Below are 20,718 nucleotides of genomic sequence, written 5' to 3'. Positions count from 1 at the left end.
GGCAGGAATTATAAACTTCAGCTTTAAGTTGATTTCTATACATTGCAACCAATTTGCACACATACAGAGAAATCATTCAAATCTTCAGATTTTGGCAGGGATTCAAAACAGCGGAATACCTATCTGTAACACATCAATGGAAAAGAGGAGGCGAGAACCGGCTTGACAATATAAATAATATTTAATGAGAAACTGAACCAAAAAGACTACTTAACTCTCTCTCTGTCGCACTGCCGTCTCCAGTCGGCCTTTATCCCTCTCGGGCTAATCAGCCTGATTAGGGGCCGGGTATGTAGAATCACGACCCAGCCCCGCCCTCCGCCCTACCACATTCCTCCCCTGTTCTCTCAGGCCGGGGAGCCCCCGGCATGACGTACATCTCCGCCGCTCTTTCCCTGGGGGGATGGGGGTGGGAGGGTGTGCCTTCCGCCCTGTCTGCCGGCAGGATATCCCCGTCTACCTGGATCAGGGGAGGGGACAAGGGGATGGAAACAAAAATAAAATGTGGCACCTACACGCCGTATCGGCGATCATGCCAAATTAACAAAAACATTTAAAAAGAGAGGGAAAAGGCCAACACGGAGAGGCAGCGGGACAGAGAGAAAAAAAATATTTACTTGCCGGCTCTCCGATACGCCGTAGCCTGGTCCTCGGCCACTCCTCCACCCTCTGGTGGACGACAGCCGCACCTCCCCGGGTGGATCGGAGGCAGTCCTCCGGCCCCTGGCGGATGGAACGCCCCGCCGCATTTTCGGTGGACGGAAGGGGTCTCCCCCGCCCCCGGCAGCAGTTCTTTCGCTCCAGGCGGTTGGCCAGGAACCCCTCCCTGCTCGCGGTTGGCGGTCTCAGACCCCACCGCATTTCAGCGGCTGGTAGGGGTCTCCTCCGCCCCTGGCAGTGGCCCTGACCACTCCTGGTGGTCAGTCAGGAGCCCCTCCTCCCCTTGCGGTCGGCGGCCGTTCCTCTGCTTTCAGGCGGCCGGGCTCCTCAGTCCCCCGGCGGATGGCCACGACTGCTCCCTTGGGGTGGATGGTAGTGGTGAGGACTCTACTACGGCACATCCCTCCTCCTTCCCGGGTTTCAGCACCAGTGTAACACATCAATGGAAAGGAGGAGGCGAGAACCAGCTTGACAATATAAATAATATTTAATGAGAAACTGAACCAAAAAGACGAACACACACAGGTTTCGGACAACTGTCCGTAACACACTCTCAGTCACACTGCCGTCTCCAGTCGGCCTTTATCCCTCTCGGGCTAATCAACCTGATAAGGGGCCGGGTGTGTAGAATCACAACCCGCCCCCGCCCTGCCACACTATCCTAATCATATATTTTGTCAAAATACCTTAGGATTCCCCTAAACATTAAATAAGTGAATATATTTAACGAAAGGTATTACATTTTTATGATAATTTTTATGATACATGTCCACTTTTATATTCATGTGCAACAATGCAGCAGTGTTTTTGTTTTTTTGGAGTGAAGAATGTCACAAGATTGATGCTTTATGCTTGATGCTTTATTTATGTACTTTACCTTATGACCCATACAGGTCTGATATGTTGCAACATGCCTGTGCACAATTTGTGGTCCTTGCTAGGCTTGTAGTTTCTTCAAGATTGCTAACTCATAATTTTGTTTTGTGATCTATTGTGAATTCATTTGTAAGGGGAGGGGGGTTTCAAATGAGACATAGGGCTGTGTCGATACCAGAGCCATTTCAGACCATTCTGGTGCCCTAGGCGAGATCCCTATTGGTGCCCCCATCGGGTATGGCAGAGGCCTCCTCTTTGGCTCCCTCCCAGCAGGTGGTGCCCTAGGTGGCCGCCTAGTTTGCCTAAGCCCTGGTTGATACATTCAAATATCGATATATCGCGATACCTTTTTCTCATGATATGGTATCGATACTTTAAAATCATGTATCAATATTTATATTCAACTATTTGTGTATTCATATCATGTCCAGCATTTAAATAAATAAGATCTGAAAACGGTGTTCTTCAGTGCAGTCATAGGCGCTTTTATGAAGCATGAGAGATACAATGTGCCCGTTTCTCTTGCGGAGACTCTGTGTCTCTCTCACAAGTTTGGCTCTAGGGCCGGACAAAAATATTGATTTTCCACTTAATCACGTTCTTCCCAAGATCGATCCTTCACTTAAAACCCCTAGATCGCTCTTTTACTCTATGTGCAAACCTCCACAATTCAAGTAAATCACTCACATATGCGACAAAAAATGTCTGATTAGCCACTGGTTGGTAATTTTTTAGATTTCTCTCAAAAGTGATTGAGATCGTTTCACTCTGTGCTGAGAGTAGCCTAAAATTCAAGTAGGTATAGAGCTGTTCAGCTTGTAGTCCAAAATCCCGGAAGAGAATTCGCCATTGGTTCCCTCAGGATTTTCCTATGGGTTTTTATAATAGGGTTTTTGAACTTATGAGAAAAATAAGGTATGTGGGAAACATTACTTGACGATATGTGGATGTTTTGTACTACAACATAAATTACACACAGTCATACCTCAAACGTGAATTTTGAAGCCGTAATGAATTACATACTTTTTTTAAAAATGCACAGCAGCTTCAAAATTCATGTTCATATTTTGCAGAATAAAACATCAACATATCGTCAAGTAATATTTACCACAGACCTTATTTTACTCATAAATTCAAAACCCCCATTATAAAAACCCATAGGAAAATCCAGAGGGAACCCATGGCGAATTAGACTTCCAGGTTTGCCTACAAATTGATGTCACAACTGAACAGCTCTATAGCTGCTGGCCAGAGACCTCCAAATAGGAGAAGGATATAGCTGCAGGCAGTGCTCCAAAAAGGGGTGGGAGCTCCAAACCACCATCAAAGATATAGGGAGCTCCTAACCTTTTACCTAACCTTAACTATGAGTGGAATTGATGCCCCCTTTTGGAGTTGGAGCAACCTCCTTTTGGATTAACCACGTCCCTTCTGGAGTAACCCCAACCTCTTTTGGAGATTCCACCCCCATTTGGAGTTCTCCGGCCTGCAGTTATACCTACTTGCCAAATGGGGGCGGAATCTCCAAAAGAGGGTGGGGTTACTCCAAAAGGGGGCGGGGTTCCTCCAAAAGGGGATTGCGCCAACTCCAAAAGGGTTAAGGTTAGGGAAAGGGTCACATTAGGGGCTCCCTATATCTTTAATGGTGATTTGGAGCTCACGCCCCTTTTTGGAGCTATGCCTGCAGTTATACCTTTCTCCTAAAATTTGGTATGAGAGACCCTGCTGCTGATCTCAAAGAGACAGTACTGTTTTAGCACTTGTTCTACATATCAGTGTAAATACTTGTAAATAGTACAAATGATGCATGTAAACAACAAACATGCAACAGTTTATATAAACATTGAAAAAAATGGACATTATAACTGAAATATACCCATCTTGAAATTAAAATCTTGTGAATTGGAATCAAATCATGATATTGTGATGTATTGCGATATATCGAATCGTGATGTGTATCGCAATATGTATCGTATCTTGAGGTGGCTGGCGAAACCCAGCCCTACATAGTACTGTTGTAGCATTAATTAATTTCAAAAATGGTGTTGTTAAATTCTGTTTCAAATGTTGTTAGTGTTAATAGCAGCACAGAATGGAAGTACAGTACATAAACAAGAACACAATGATTGCTTAGATATGCCTCATATGCCAAAAAGAAGCACGTGCAGATCCACATACAAATAACTTTCATTTAGGTCATTAAACTAATACATACCACTGTATTATTTTCAGATGGACTTATGCTGCCTTCACGTGCTATCGAAATTATCGTAAATACGAGTTTCCCACTTGGAAGTTGCACATGAATGACCCCCTCAAGACATAATTACAATTGGGAAACTCGGAAATAATTTTGATACCAGAGTTTCTGAGATGGGAGGAGTTCTAAACTTTCAACATGGTGGAGGAGAGTACAGTTTCTGTAGTGAATGACAGGTTTTGTTCATTTTTCTAAATACAGCTAATTGTTAATGCTTGCCAGTTTGATCATATCATTTATGTATATTAGAAACCATTCTATGCATGTTTTACATTTTTACACTGTAACAATAGCTTGTATTTGACCAAAATTCCATTATTGTCAGCAAGCTGAGTGATATGTATTATGGTGTCAAAGTAAAAGTTATGAATGAACATTAAAATGTATGAATGAACCTGGCGTCGTCCATGTTTCCCTTTCTTTCCGACAACAAAGCACTTGAACATGACATACTCGTTATTACCACTTCAGAAGTGGGAAGTAGGATAATTGCGATAGCACATGAAGGCAGCAATAAATGAAGTCAAGGTCGAGTGCATAGCAATGGCCAATAGAATAGAACTTATTCACAGCAGTGCCATCTTTGATTTTTGATGGAAACAACAATGCGGCTGTAAAGGATAGATTTACAGTCTGTTCAATGGGTTGTACAGTTGTTTAAAGTATTTTTGGATCATTCCGCTGACACAATATTGAAAAATATCTTTCCAAAACATTTCAGTAGGCAAAGAACTCCAGACAACAAAAGCTGTGGAAAATTATATGTGATCTATGAGCTTTTGAATAGCTTTATAGGTAAGGCAAGATAAGTCTATCCCTCACAGCCTCGTTTTCTTTCCCATCACAAAATCAAAGATGGTGCTGCTGTGAATAAGGTCTGTTTATTTTAGTAATTATGTCATAAAATCCTCAGAAGAGTGGATGACAGAGGAGGTGGATTGCGTGGTTTGGAAGTGTCAGTTATGGCTTGGAAGTATGATATCTTGGCTGATTTAAAGTCAGAAATAAATTACTTTGAGGAAACATTTTTCAAACTCTATAATACAGTACAACCATTTTACAAACGTGGATAATGGAGAGACATTTGTTAAGACATAATTCCCTAGCCTAATCCAACTTTTTATTAAATCACTGCAAGAAATAATGTGTGACTTGTAAGGTTTGAGTCTGCATAATCAGATAAAAATCACCTCATCTCATTTAGCCACCCAACTGGTAATCCTTGGAAGTGTGTCATCAATCAAAACATGACATACAACAGTCTAAAAAACTTGCTGGCAATCCCATCTGAATAATGGGTTGAACTACAGTACCTTTATTTATCCTGAGTTGAGAGTTAGAGTTCTGATCCCAAACATTGATTATTAGCACAAAACAAAGACCAAGTGGTCTTTTAATTCACCAACTGATGTGTACTGAGTGAAGGCTTTAATTGTGTTGTGACTCTAGATTTGAAGAGGGTTTCACAGTGTCAAAAAAAACTTGAGGCAAATTGACTCCCAGTGAAAAAAAAGAGTTTCAGTTGAACCTGTGCCAGAGAGAGGGAAAAAGCAGAGTTCAAGGTAAATGCTAAAAAAGTTTAACAGTGTAATCCAGTATTCACTACACCACTGACAGATAAGATAATGCAAAGCAATTGCTGCAAATTCACAGATTTGAAATGCAAATGTTTCATGGATTCAGATACGTTAAAGGCAAATTGTTCATTTAAATATGATGAATATACTGTACACTTGGCATATATTCTGCTAATTCTGTCATCAGATCTATACATTTTTTTATGTATCTTTTTGGCCAGAAAGTATGTCTGTACCTATGTATTGATCAACAATAGTTTTATATTAATTCTAACGTGGCATGTTTTCAACACAGTTTGCCACAGTTTTGAAAATAAAATTTCTGTTAAGCACTATTTGCAGTGAGAGAACTAACCCACTGTTGTATGATATTTGTCTTTTATTGGTAATATGATTTGGTGAAAAAACGTAAATGGTACAAACACTTTGACAATAAAAAACTGAAAATGTTTCTTAAAGGATTTAGGTCAACATTTAGTAAACAAGATGAAAAATCATCTCGCAGAATAGTATTCTGGTCTACACAGAAAAAAAAATATGTGACTAGTAATTTTCTTGTAATTAAAACTATTAATTCAACCTATTTTTGTCCCATTTTCTGCTGAGACCCTGCTGAAACTGTCATTAGTTACATCATACTATATATTTAATAAAAATATGAAAAATACTTTTTTGGTCTACCAAAGTCTGCTGATGTCCACTGAAATTGTTGATTTATCACTATATGAAAACACAGAGCACATCAAACATCAAAGCACATTTATTTATTTGTTTAATTGATTGATTGATTTATTGATTGATTTATTGACAAACCACACCATAAAATATTTATTTCAACTGATGGCGCCATAATTTTTTGGATATTGGATAACTGGCTGCTGAATTTGTAAAAACTCCAGTACGATATGCAGAGTTTTTACTGTCAGTTACTATTTTGAATGGCACATCATTGGACAACAACATAATAAAACATAAAAGTGCCATTTTATGAAATGTTGCAAGGGAATCTGTAGAAACTTCTATCGAATTAATCTGTTCTTCCTGGCTGAGCAAATTCCACTTCTAGATTTTATTCTTTCTTTTTTATCCCCTTTTCTCCCAGTTTGGAATGCCCAATTCCCACTACTTAGTAGGTCCTCGTGGTGGCGCAGTTACTCACCTCAGTCCAGGTGGCAGAGGACAAGTCTCAGTTGCCTCCGCTTCTGAGACAGTCAATCCTCGCATCTTATCACGTGGCTCGTTGTGCATGACACCGCAGACTCTGCATGTGGAGGCTCATGCTACTCTCCGTGATCCGCGCACAACTTACCACGCGTCCCATTGAGAGCGAGAACCACTAATCGCGACCACGAGGAGGTTACCCCATGTGACTCTACCCTCGCTAGCAACCGGGCCAATTTGGTTGCTTAGGAGACCTGGCTGGAGTCACTCAGCACGCCCTGGATTCTAACTCGCAACTCCAGGGGTGGTAGTCAGCGTCAATACTCGCTGAGATACCCAGGCCCACCTAGATTTTATTCTTAATCTATTTAACCACAACATTCATAAAGTTAAATTCATATAAGAATGTACTGCCTGAAATTCCAGGGTACTTCACCAATGCATTATTGTAATATATGCAATATATTTATAAAGACGTACAATTTCTACATTTTACCTACAGGAAAATTTAAGCATCATCAACCACCATACTTGAGAATATAAAATATAATTTGAACCCATATAATGTAAATGTAAGTATATGTTTTACTCTCCATGATATCTAGAAAAAAACATCACCATGATTTTAATGACACTGATTTCAAGTGGTTCAGAAAAGTGCTGAAAAAAAGTTTCTCAAAAATGAGTAACCTGACAATCTAAATTCAGAACTCAACACTAAAACAAAAATCAATGTGTGTCTTAAAGGGATAGTTCACCCAAAAATGAAAATTTCTCATCATTTACTCACCCTCATGCCATCCCAGATGTGTATGACTTTCTTCTGCAGAACACAAAGATTTTTAGAAGAATATTTCAGCTCTGTAGGTCCATTCAATGCAAATGAATGGTGACCTAAATTTTGAATATTGATCTGTTTTTCACCCACACCTTTCATATCACTTCTGAAGACATAGATTTAACCACTTGAGTCATGTGGATTACTTTTATGCTGCCTTTATGTGCTTTTGGAACTTCAACATTTTGGTCACCGTTCACTTGTGTGGACCTACAGAGCTGAAATATTCTTCTAAAAGTCTTTGTTTGTTTTCTGCAGAAGAAAGTCAGTCATACATATCTGGGATGGTATAAGAATTAATAAATACGAATTTTCTTTTTGGAGGTGAACTATCCTTTTAAGGAAAATGCCAGAATTTTGATTTCCTCAAGTGGTGTCAGTTGGAACTCCATGGATGGCCCTTTTTAAGAGAAAAGACAACAGCAGTGTAATTGCTGGAGCAATCTAAGCACCTCTGTGGATGTGAATGTGCTGTTGCTAAAAAAAAAAAAAAAACCAGTTTGACCTGTCATGTCCTAACCTTTAAACTAGTCTTACTGCCTATCCCATTCGCCTCAAGATTTAAATCAATGCACTACAAAAGAAAACTGGATTGTTTCTTCAACTGTCAGACTGCTGCAACAACTACATGACATGTTCTTGCAGCATGGATATATTCATCCATCCAGTGTAAACTGTACGAGCCAGTAGGGTTTTTTTCTCCGTTTTGGCACTCATTTGGCACCTTAACGCCAGCATTCTTGAATGAAACACAGTATGGGAAAGCGGGGGCGATTGTACCAATTATTTCTAATCACTACCTAGTTAAAGGAATGACACTTATTTAACCAAGAGTCTCTCTCGGTCTAAGAAAAGTTAAAGGAAGTAGAATGATTCTATCACTTTGAAAAATTTTCCAGTAAAAAAACCTGATGAAACTGGTATGAAAGTGATATATTTTTTCTGCTCTCTAAAGTTAAATATAGATTTGAATTTGAATTTGAATTAAATTGACATTGTCAGTGGTAGCTACCAAACAAAATTATGTTAGCTGTGAGGTCAGGGGCAGTAACTCTACATGAAATAAAAATAGCAGGACTTAATTAAAAAAAGTGACATTAATTGCAAAATTGGATTTTAAAATATGTAAACATTTTGATCCCATATTTCATGACTGTTCTTGACCTATCTGCTGTATATATTTTATATATAAATATATTTAAGTAAAAAAGTCATTTCACATAATTTGGCCCTGCTGAGATGTGTGCTATAAATACATGTTATTCCTGACAGGTAAAATAGTACCATATAAAGCAGAAAACTATAACTATTAGTTTTATTAATAATTATATCTGTAGCCTACTTAAAATGATATATAGTAATCAATGTTGGGGAGTAACGGAATACATGTAACAGAATTATGTATTTAAAATACTAAATATAAGTAACTGTATTCCACTACAGTTACAATTTAAATCATTGGTAATTAGAATACAGTTACATTCAAAAAGTATTTTGATTACTGAAGAGATTACTTTGAATTTTATTGTTATTTGTTTCATATAATATTTAGTCCTTTCAGACTGAAAACATTTATACATATAAATGATGTGATCCAAAGAGCATTTGAACAGCAGTGAAACACTTTCTTATGATGTGTTACATTCATACGAGCAGACAGAGAAGGAAGTTTGAAGTAAGTTTGGAGCAGAAGAAATAGAAATAAACCTTGTGTAAATTGTCAGCTTTATGCTAAGTTAAAATGCTATTTCTAGCCATTTTACATGCACATGTTACCAGGCACGATCATATATTTTTTTTTTTTATCAGGAAAATTCACGTTGGATCATAATTACTTTTTTCCTAGTAAGATCTTTGATATTAGAGCAAAAATCATATTCTTGATAATAATGTATTGTTTTCTGTAAAAATATCTAAAAATCCTTAAAACAACACTGCATAAGATATTTATGTTTTTCAGAGAATGTATTTTTAACATGTGTATTTTGTCTTACTGTACTGGTAGAGTTTTTATAGTCAAAACAAGTGAAAAAATCTACCAGTGCTGAAGAAGTAATCCAAAGTATTTAGAATACGTTACTGACCTTGAGTAATCTAACGGAATATGTTACAAATTACATTTTACAGCATGTATTCTGTAATCTGTAGTGGAATACATTTCAAAAGTAACCCTCCCAACCCTGATGGTAATACTTTAGTAAGCAAAGCAATGACATTATTACTGTGGTGTATGCTCTTTTATGAGATACAACGGTAAATATAATTTTATTTCAATTGGTAATTGCCCCCAACCAGTTACAATTGTAACACTCTGACATCTTGTCTTAAAATCAATATTATGAACTAATTTTTAAAAAATGTCTTAATGGTACTGTTACTTTTGGGACTAAGCCAGGCCTATGTTTCATATACCAAAAGAAAGCTGGTTAATTTGTAGTGGTCTCTAAGTTATTGAAGAAAACAATAATAATAGTTTTTTACTATTGCTACCGTTTGCTGCTGACCATAAGCATTCCTTTAAACTAAGCCACAGTCTCATTATCATCAAATAAATGAATACACAGTATATTTGCATGGAAAGCCTGTAGGAATTAGGCTACATGATGTTGTTGTATCAGCATGGCCAGTTGAATGATTTTAGCACTATGTCTGTGTTATGTAAGCAAAAGAGCTGGTCTTGTTAGTAATTTGAGGTAGGCCTACATAATGCAATGGCAGGGAATGTGTGTATAATGAGATTGAAGCTGTCAGTAGAATGAAGTTAGTCCATAGAACGTAGTGCAAATAATACAAATGTGTAAACGCCCTCTTCCAAATAGCGCACTTCATGTGTGTTTGCGGTCGCGCGCATATCCGTGAAGTCCACGAGAATGTTCCATTTGTCATTTGATGGTTCTCTAAAGATTATCACGAGCCGCACAAACTGTGATGTGAGTTATTGGCCACAAGGGGGAAGCATTGGCCTATTCGCTTTCAGTGTGAGCTTGCACTAAAAATATACCAAAACTTCACAATAAGGTTCAGTTTGCTAACATTAGTTAATGAATTAATTATCATTAACTAACAATGAACAATATATTGTTTACAGAATTTATTCATATTTGTTAATGCTAGTTAATAAAAATACAATTGTTCATTGTTAGTTCATGTTAGTTCATAGTGCATTAAGGATGACCCCCAAATATGAGGTTCCTCTTGCTATGGCCCCCCTCTGTGAGCAAAAATAGTAAACATGATATTATAAAGACATACTTGCAACATTTAATAAGTAGCTTTTATATTGTCATTGTACTAAAGCCAAATAACCTATTAAAATATTATTTGTAAAAAAAAACATACTTTTTACTAAGTTAGGTTTGATGTATAAACCCAAAGAGAAATGTTTTGATAAGTTATTTGTGTAGCACTTTTCACAATAAATATAGTTCCAAAGCAGCTATAAAGAGAAGAATGATAAACAACCCTAAACATATAAATTTATTTAATAATATATCAAATTAAATTGTATTAAATGTATTTCTTACAGTTACCTGTAAACAGAACTATGGCTGTCAATAGAATAAAATCATTCTGAATAATCTCATGATTTTAGAATGAAACGGTAATCATGTCAAATAGTAAAACATTTCTCACTTTTTCCATGAAACTAGGGTACCCAGACCCCTGTATTAACTAATGTTAACATATACAACTTTTGATTTTAAAAATGTATTACTATATGTTGAAATGAACTCTAACCACCACAATAAAAATTAATAAATATTATAAAAAGTATTTATCCTTTTTAGTTCATGTTAGCTAATGTTGTTAACTAATGTTAACAAATGGAACCTTATTGTGAAGTATTACCAACTTTACAAATGTTGTTTTGCTTAATGTTTAAAATGATATTATAGATGAAAAATAACATCTTAGTGTTTTGAGGATGAATTTTAACTTCAGCCATTGATGATTACAGAAAATATAAACAGGTAAATGATGCAATGCTTTGACCATGAAAAACCCACACACACTAACATGACACCATAATTGTCTTTGTCTAATGACAGTTGTTCCTCTTTTCCCACAGCTGTGTTCTATTCAAATGATCCCCCTTCACCCAGTGTTGATGGAAATCACTGACTGCTGATGGTGAAGATGTGCAGTCAGATAAACACTCAAACCTATCTCACCTTCAGGCTATAGGTTGTTTTTGTATCTTTTGAATGGACATGAGGCAAGACACTGGTGTGTACTGTATGTTGCAAAGCCTTACAAACAGTATCGATGAGCAGATTTCAAGGTGTCTGTGAATATATTATGATAATAGGCAACTAATCTGTTCTCTGCTGCTCTCTGTAGGTTTGATCTCTGTACTGCCTTTTATCTTTTATGTGCATCTGCTTAAGTGTGTATGTGTCATACACCCCTTCATGAAAGCAACCCATGGCTCATCTCCCAAAGTATAGCTATTGTATTAGATTTGTATATATGTATACTAATGTAGGCTGTAATGTTTGCGTGGACAATTTCTTAGAATGTCCCATCATCAAAGCAGTTGGTAAGCACTATCTACTATGTTTATGTATTGTATGTCTTTCTCTCTCTCTCTCTCTCTCTGATAAGGTCTCAGTTTAAAGGCAGAGGGAGCTGTAGTCAGAGCAGATCTGGGCGTGACACTAACAAAAACATTTGGCCATAAACAGAACAATGACATATTAGTGGTTTGTCATTACAGTGACAAGAAAAATATGTGAACCCTTTGGAATTACCTGCATTTATGTATAAATTTGGCTTAAAATCTGTTTTGATCTTCATCTAAGTTACAATAATGAACCAACATAAGCTACGAAGAAGTGAGCCAAGATGACTCAAAGGGCACACCGCAGAATGCTCAAAGAGGTTAAAAAAAAAAAAAAAAAAAAAAAGAACCCTAGAGTAACAGCTAAAGACTTGAAGGAATCATTGGAACTGGTTAACATCTCTGTTCATGAGTCTACTATACAGAAACCATTAAACAGGCATGGTGTCCATGGCTGCACACCATGAAGGAAGCCGATGCTTTCCAACAAAAACATTGCTGTGTGCCTGACATTTGCCAAAGACCACCTTGACACTCCATAATGCTACTGGGAAAATGCTTTGTGGATTGTTGAAATTAAGGTTAAATTGTTTGGGAAGAACTGCAGCACAACATATGGCATAAAAAGGGAACCGCATAACAACATGAAAACATCATTCCAACGGTAAAGTACGGTTGAGGGACCATCATGATTTGGAGCTGCTTTGCTGCTTTGAGGCCTGGACCGCTTGCCATCATTGAGGGAAAAATGTTTATCAAGATATCCTACAGGATAATGTCAGACCAGTTCACACCAGACATCCTAAGAATATGGCTGAGCTGAAGTAGTTCTGTGAGGAAGTCCTTTTTATGATCAATTAATCCAGAAAACCAGCTAATTTGAAAGGGTTCACATACTTTTTCTTGCCTCTGTACATGCAAATTCAGCAATACTTTTTTAAAGGTGCTCGCTGTTATGGAACCAACATCAATTCCATTCACCTTTCTCATTCTACATACACACACACATTTGTTTTCTATCATGGTGGGGACTTTCCATTGACTTCTATTGGTTTTTATACTGAACTAATGACATGTTCCCTAACCTGACTCATAAACCTTACCCTCACAGAAACCTTTTTGCATTTTAAAATTGCCATTAAGTCATTCTTTAGAATGCTATGCCATTTTTTTCATGGGGATTTCTGTCCTTGTGCTGATATTTGGTCCCGATAATGTAGGCAAACCTGACCCACACACACACTTCATACACATAAACAATTTTCAGATTTTTTCTCACTGATTGTCATTAGTGTAATTGTCATTAGTTTCGGCCCACATTCGGCCCCAGCATATTCATAACCATGGTGACAGGGGAACAGTGTTAACCACACATGATTTGCTGTTTGAAATACATGTCATCCTGACTGATTCATATACTGTATTGTATAACTGTCGTCACAGTGGGAAATTTAATTACACTAAATATATCAAATTATAATAAGATAAATTGGTATGTCAAATGTAGGCTATTCTAACATACCACACAATATTTTTTGAACTGAACTCAGACTGAACAACTGTGAATATTAACACTCTGTGTTCAACAGTTATTAAGGGATAGTTTACCACAATAATGACAATTATTAACACTTTATTTTAAGGCTCCACAATAATACACTAGTTAAGCATGAATAAGACAGTAAATAATAATTAACTGAATGTAGATTAAGGGTATTTTAGCCATAATTTACAACTTATTAAACGTCTGTAAAATGTTCACTTTAGAACAGGGGGTTGAGTTGTCTTTAATAGAAGAAATTTTTTTTATTATTTATTAGTACCAGCTTTGTTAAACCAGTACTAATTAGCCTTAATTAATGTCTTAATATTGTTAAGTAAACTTGAAATATGATATATATTGATATCTGAAATGGAGCATTCATTGCATTACTTTCAACACAAAAATAAGATATTTCATAAGTTGTAAATTATGGCTGAGATAGCCTTACTCTATGTTCAGTTATGCATTAATTATTGTCTATTTCATGCTTAACTAGTGCATTATTGTGGACCTTTAACATAAAGTGTTACCAAAAATTCTATCATCATTACTCACCATGTTGTTCCAAAACCATATGACTTTCTTTTTTCAACACAAAAGGAGATGTTAGACAGTATGTTAGTCTCTGTCACCATTCACTTTCATTGCATTTTGTTTTTTCCATACAATGAAAATGGTGACTGAGGCTGTCATTCTGTCTATAACATCTCCTGTTTTGTTGTTGCAGGAAGTTCATACAGGTTTGGAACAACAATAGGGTGACAGAATTTTCATAAAACTGGCAAAAACTGGTTTTTGCAGCTATAAGTGCATTTCATTTTTGTGAATGTTTTCTAAATGGCTGTACTTGAAATAAATCAATAAGGAATCTGCCCATTCATCATTTTTAAGTTTGACTGAATCAAATTTTTGACAGGAATTTATTACACACTTACTGTAACCTCTGCTGTCAGAGAGAGGTGTGGTCACCAAACAATCTGCCCTCTCTAACCCTGTGTGTGTGTGTGTGTGTGTGTGTGTGTGTGTGTGTGTGTGTGTGTGTGTGTGTGTGTGTGTGTGTGTGTGTGTGTGGAAGAAGTGAACTCAACAGTGATTCATGGAACCATATAAGTAACGTCTTCTTACCATGCTGTTTACTGAACCAAATCTCCATGACAACAGGAACATCAAAATGAGATGGACTTTATAAAAAAGTGCTTTATGCCACAACGCATCTAGGGAGGATGAACATGCAAATCAGTTTTTGTTTTTTCTTCACAGGCCTCAACTCATATACAACAAATATTTATCTCATATACCTTTCTCAGAAGCTATCTGCAAGGGCTTAATTTAAGTTTAGGGGAATGAAACTTGTTCTGAGACCAAATCCAACAGCACTAACTGTCTTTAGATGAGTCTTAATATGCAATGCTTTAATTCGGCAAAGCACTCCCTGGAGCATTTTGTTTATGGTTATCCCCGTTTAAATCCACAACAAGGCAATAAACAGTTTAAATCTCTACATGTTATAACAAAGGGAAGTGTAGGTTGTCCTGGAGTTTTGCTATAGTAACCAGTGAGGGTGGTGTTTTGCACATAACAAGAAAGGCCTTTTTGAGAAAGTGAGATTCTTGGAGAAAAAGGAGTCAGTGTTGGCATATGGATGCTTTATCTTCTTCTCTCATACATTGAATACATGTACCATGTCACACTTTAAGCTATGGCTAAATCTGTTCAGTATGCTCTGATTAAAGAACATCACAGAAAGAAGTGATCAATATCTAAGAAAATAAAAAGCATTATAATTAAGAGTTATTCAACATGTTGTGTATGTGTGAGATGAGGGGGCAGCCATAAACATCACACATTCGTTTAAACCCAGATGGCTAGTCATGACTGGTCTGCCTGTTCTAATTTCTCATAAATATGTTAATTTCAAATTCATTCACTGGTTTGTTTAGTGACCATTTTTGGAGACTGCATATTTACGTCAGTAAGTGGCACAAAAGATGTCTGAGTTCGGAATGGAATACAACCCATACTACTTTTACTACTTCTGCCATGTCTGTCTATGGCAGAAATAGTAAGAGTAGTATGGTAGTATGCCACTCCAAACTCGGCCATTAACTCGAAACACTACTAGTTCAAAACCAGAGTATGACAGCAGTGCAGAGAGCGGAGTTGTGTTTGTACAAAGTTCTTCCATCTAAAATCTAGATAAAACCTCAGATAGTGCAAACCTGACTGCGAGGTATGTGAAATCCCATCATGACAAAAAGACAACCAGTGGGACAGAACCACCAGCCAGAAAATAACTTCAACTCTGTGCAACAGACATTCAACACTTAGAAACATTTGAATAAATAGTTAAACTTTTTTTTTTTTTTTTGGAGGTTGAGAGCTCTCTGCATCATGTGCTACTCTCAGCATGACATTACCTGTTGAATGGAAATGCAGTTATCATTCTAATAGAGTAATATTCAGATAACCACGGGTTTAGGAAGCTTTGTAAAGAGGGAGATTAAAAAGAAAAGGTGTAGTAAAAGCCGTACTTGTGATAAGAGCATTTAACTCACCAATGGTTCTGACCTCTGTACATGGCTGGGTCTAATGGAGGGCCTAGATTTGCCTCGTGCCCACCCAGAAACTTCTGACACTCCCGTCCTTACTGACAGTGAAACAATCAAGGGGCACTATGCCGAAAAGTCTCTGCACATCCACACTAGCCACTTTTCCTCTGTCAGGTCAGTGTGAGCCAGGGCTATCAACTGGCCAGCCGGGAATAAAAGCCTTGGACCTCGAGCCGTGAGACCAAAATCTATCTGCTTCCCACCATCAGGCCAGTTGCCCCGCAGCGTTGCCCTAAAACCGGCTTGACAACATAAATAAAGTTTAATGATAAACTTAAACAAAAACACACAAACACATGCCGGGCAGCTGCCCGTAACTCTCTCTCGTGTTTGATCAGCCTGATTAGGGGCCGGGTGTGCAGCATCACGGCCCGGTCCCGCCCTCCATCCTGCCACACTGCCCTTAACGGTTTAGTTACACAGACTGTATTCTGTTTATTGCGCGGTATATTTTGTATGCCACATGTTGTTTATTAATGTTGTCACTTGCATATTTGCTCCTAGATTTTTTTCTTGATATGTTTTATATTTTACTGTACAGCACTTTGTTGCTTTTAAATGTGCTCTAGAAATAAATCTTGACTTGACTTGACTTAACACGCCGCACTAGTGCCAACGTCACACACCCAGCCCATTTCAAAAGCAAGAGGGAAGCTCAAGCTGAGGTATCATGTTATCTAGTTATCTAGAATATTGAGTTTATATTGTTTTTAAACATGAACTAGTTAGCCAGATAAGTTAGCGTTGACAACTCTTCGACTGTAACTGCCACGATAACAACGGGATGATGTCCCAGCACACCGTCCATGAGCTCAAACCATGGAAAGTTATTTCTTTGGGCACCGCTTTGTCCATTGTGCATTTTTCATTATGCCAGAGAAGGCACAATGAAGCCCTGGAAGTGACAGTGGGAACGCAACTGGCCCTGGCATGCACTAGCATGCCCTCATTTGGCCCGATAATGGAAATGCGGCTTATTGATCAGTTTTTGTTTGATAACTTTGTTTTTCAGTTTCCTAATGTCATCGTTTCCCAAAGTATGCCCCTTATGAAAAATCTAGAGTTCAACTTGTTGCAAATTTCCAACTCATTATTTTCACATGCAAATGAGCTTGTGATTCGTCTCAAATGTTTGCCAGAAGTTTGCAGCTCTTCACCGGTGGTGGTGAACCTGCAGGAAACCTTTGGCAACAATGGACTATTTGCCGCAAAGCTTATTTGCATGTGAAAATAATCAGTGGCAATTCTACGACAAACTTACCATGAACTCTTGATTTTTGTAAGGGTGAGAGCATTTCGAAACCCTCTGTTTTCATTGGAAGAAAATGCCATTCTAGTGTGGATGAGAGGTGTAAATGTTTCAAAGTCAGTGCATTTTAAAATGAAAACGGATTAGTGTGGATGGTGCCTTTGATACCTTGTCAAGTTAAAAATAACTTAAAAGCATATCGAGACACCTGCGCTTTGATATATTCATTTTGTTGCGTCTAGCTTTTTTCAGTGCAAGAACTTGTTCTGTCTGAATGGCCCTTAATGCTTTATTTTATTTTATTTTTTTACACAATGTGTGCCTCTCTTTTCCCTGCAGATATCCATGCAGTCTTCCCTGTATCTTGTCCTGCAATTGCTAAGCATTGTTGCTGACACAGCACTACAATGGTTTCCAAGAATTCCTCTCAGATAGATGTTTGTACGTGTGTGCATGTTTTATGTATTTCAGTTATGACCTTTGGCACGAGAGTTTGGAAGAAAATAAGTATAAAAGAGGGGGTGGGAAGGCCAAGGAGGAAGAGAGAGAGTAAAAAGGGACAAAAGCACTTCATCCCACACACCAGAGTTGTGCAGTCAAATCTACAGCAGCTAGTAGGAGGACACCCACTTCTTACATAACAGCTCTCCACCTCCATGCTGTACAGAGAGCAGATTATTGCATCTCTCACAAGTTATATGCCCTCCTAATAGCTCCATATGTCCTTCTGGAGCTCTTTAATTGATATCTCTGTTAGCTTTTAACGTTAGTGCAACAGTTCTACTAATTAAATTGAGGAGAATGACATGTTCAGCTGGGGTTGCTAATTTGCCGGGCATGCCCGGATTCCCTCTTCATCACACACACCAATTTAAACCTCATTTCGGTCTGTCTGAAAGAATGAGTCACAGTGGGAAACTCTAACCTCACTGCACCTTGAAGACAGGTATAAGCTTATGTTACACAATATGACAATTACTGAAATGGGTCAGTTTGATTCAGAAAGCAGTGATATGGTGCCCATATAATAGAAACTGATTGTTCTAATATAGGCAGACATGTTTACAAGTCTGACGCTCAAGTCTTTGATTACACATCCAAGTCAGGCCTTTGAAGTCAATTCAAGTCTAAGTCTATTGTCTCAAAAAAATCCCTTTTGGTAAAATTTGTATATGCTGCAGGTAAGTTTTTATAACTCGGTTACATGACAATTAACTTGACACATTTTTAAAAAATATATAATTTTAAGGGATTTTATTTGGTGAAATTCTGCAACCCTAAATGTCCAGGGTTTTCCCAAAATTCCCCCCCTAAACAGAATATGCATAAAAATTGTATAACCTTCCTAAAAACACTTTCAAGGAGGAGAATTTTTTTCAATCAATATCAGTGTTTGGGACTCTGAGGGTTTAACCGTTTATGACCTTACCACAATGCGCTCAGTGTTGAAATATTTAGAGAAAATATTTATCTTATGAACTGCTTTTTAGAAGTCTCTAATTTGGATTCAACGTCAATTGCCCACAAGTCTAGGTCAAGTCTAAAGTCACTTTTTTTTTTCTTTTTTTTGCTATTATTTTTGTTGTTGTTGCTGCTGAAGGGCATACGTCCCTTAAAGGAATATTCCGGGTTCAATACAAGTTAAGCTCAATTGACAGCATTTGTGGCATAATGTTGATTACCACAAAAATTTATTTTAACTTGCACCTCCTTTTCTTTAAAAAAGCTCAAATCTGGGTTCCAGTAAGGCACTTACAATGGAAGTGAATGGGGCCAATCTGTAAACGTTAAAATACTCACTGTTTCAAAAGTAAAGGTTTAAGAATATGCCATTGATACTGATCCATCTCTAATCAAAATAAATAAATGTAGTGTCACCACAATAAATGAAAGCTGGCAATAGATGCATAATTTCAACTTATTGAGCATGTGTGAAGACTTCAGGTTTCAAAGTGGTGTTTAAAAAAAAAGATGTCCAACAATTACTTTTTTAACATGAACAAATGATGCAAGCAGAAGAAAGGACAGGAAAAAGTTTTGATATATTTCTTTGTTGCTTTGTTAAGGCAGCGTAGTAGTGCACATGGATCATACTCGCCGACAATGATAACAATGATAAAAGGACATACAATTAGAGTGCTAAGGGCCAATTATACCCCCTCACTCCTACACACTCACACACAGCCATGCAGAGTATGAAACACACCTTTTTCTCATTCAATCAGATTGCCTACATAAACTCCCAAAGCCCACCCACCTATGGATCAGCTCTATCCCCCCAGTGTGCTCACTTACAGAGGAAAAGCAATAGGATAATCTGTTCTGTAGGTGCAAGCACTTTCACCAGGGCCTTTAATGTATCCACTGAGACAGTGTTATTGTATTTTTCATATGGTAATCAGAACAGAATCTAATTTAAGTTAAGATGGATGGTTGTGTTCAACCAGTCCCTGCTTATGCAGGTAAAATAGAGATGCACCGATACTACTCGGACAGTAAATATTCGTGCTTGGTATCGGTATCATCATGCCATATTTCCGAGTAAGAGTAAATTAACATACTGACGTGGTTGCACATGCTGTACATGGCGCTTTTGAAACCATGAGAAACATTTAGGTGTTTAAACCATTTAAATCTAAAATATCTATTTTCACATGATATATGCAGCTCTCTATCTCTCTCCACACACTTGTGTTTGAGGGAGAACGAAAGATAGCTTTCATTTCATCAGACTTTCATCGGACAGTCGTTGTTGTCCTAATCACCGCAACTCCTAAAATCATGTGTTATGTGTAAAGAAGCTGTAGGAAAAAGGGATAGGAGTTATTGTCTGTCACTTTTACTTAGCCCAACAACAACCCAGGATAAAGCAATCGAACGAATATCGAGCTCTGTCAGGCGCAACGCAACAAACCAAAAACAATCAATCAATACTAAGACCGGAACGCCCAAGCATAATGTATTGTATGTGTTAGCTGAGTTACTTTTAAAGGTAAGCTTGGTACACCCTGATAAAATGGTCCTGAATAATCATTTTTAATGACTGAAAATGCCATTATTGGACACAGTACATCAACATATCAAATACAAATAGAACGGCATATGTATAAAAACACAAAACAACTCGCCCGATCCCTAAAACTAGGTACTTGGTCCTTGTATCAGTTTTCAAAAATTGGTATCAGTGCATCAGTGCAAGTTAAAGTGTTCACAGTATTACTGGACGGCTTTGTGGCATTTGTTAAAAATATTTCCACAATATCACACGAACAAGAGTGCTGTTATGCTGAATATAGACATGCGTGTCTACAGAAGCTTAGTGCTGTGTGCACTGAAAAATGGAAAACAGCTCTATTTAAAATACTAAACCAGTACACTTGATAT

Source organism: Myxocyprinus asiaticus, chromosome 17, assembly GCF_019703515.2.
Source record: "Myxocyprinus asiaticus isolate MX2 ecotype Aquarium Trade chromosome 17, UBuf_Myxa_2, whole genome shotgun sequence".
In the NCBI taxonomy this organism is placed as follows: domain Eukaryota; kingdom Metazoa; phylum Chordata; class Actinopteri; order Cypriniformes; family Catostomidae; genus Myxocyprinus; species Myxocyprinus asiaticus.
The sequence above is the reverse complement of the archived record's forward strand: the minus strand, read 5'-3'. Positions refer to the sequence as shown.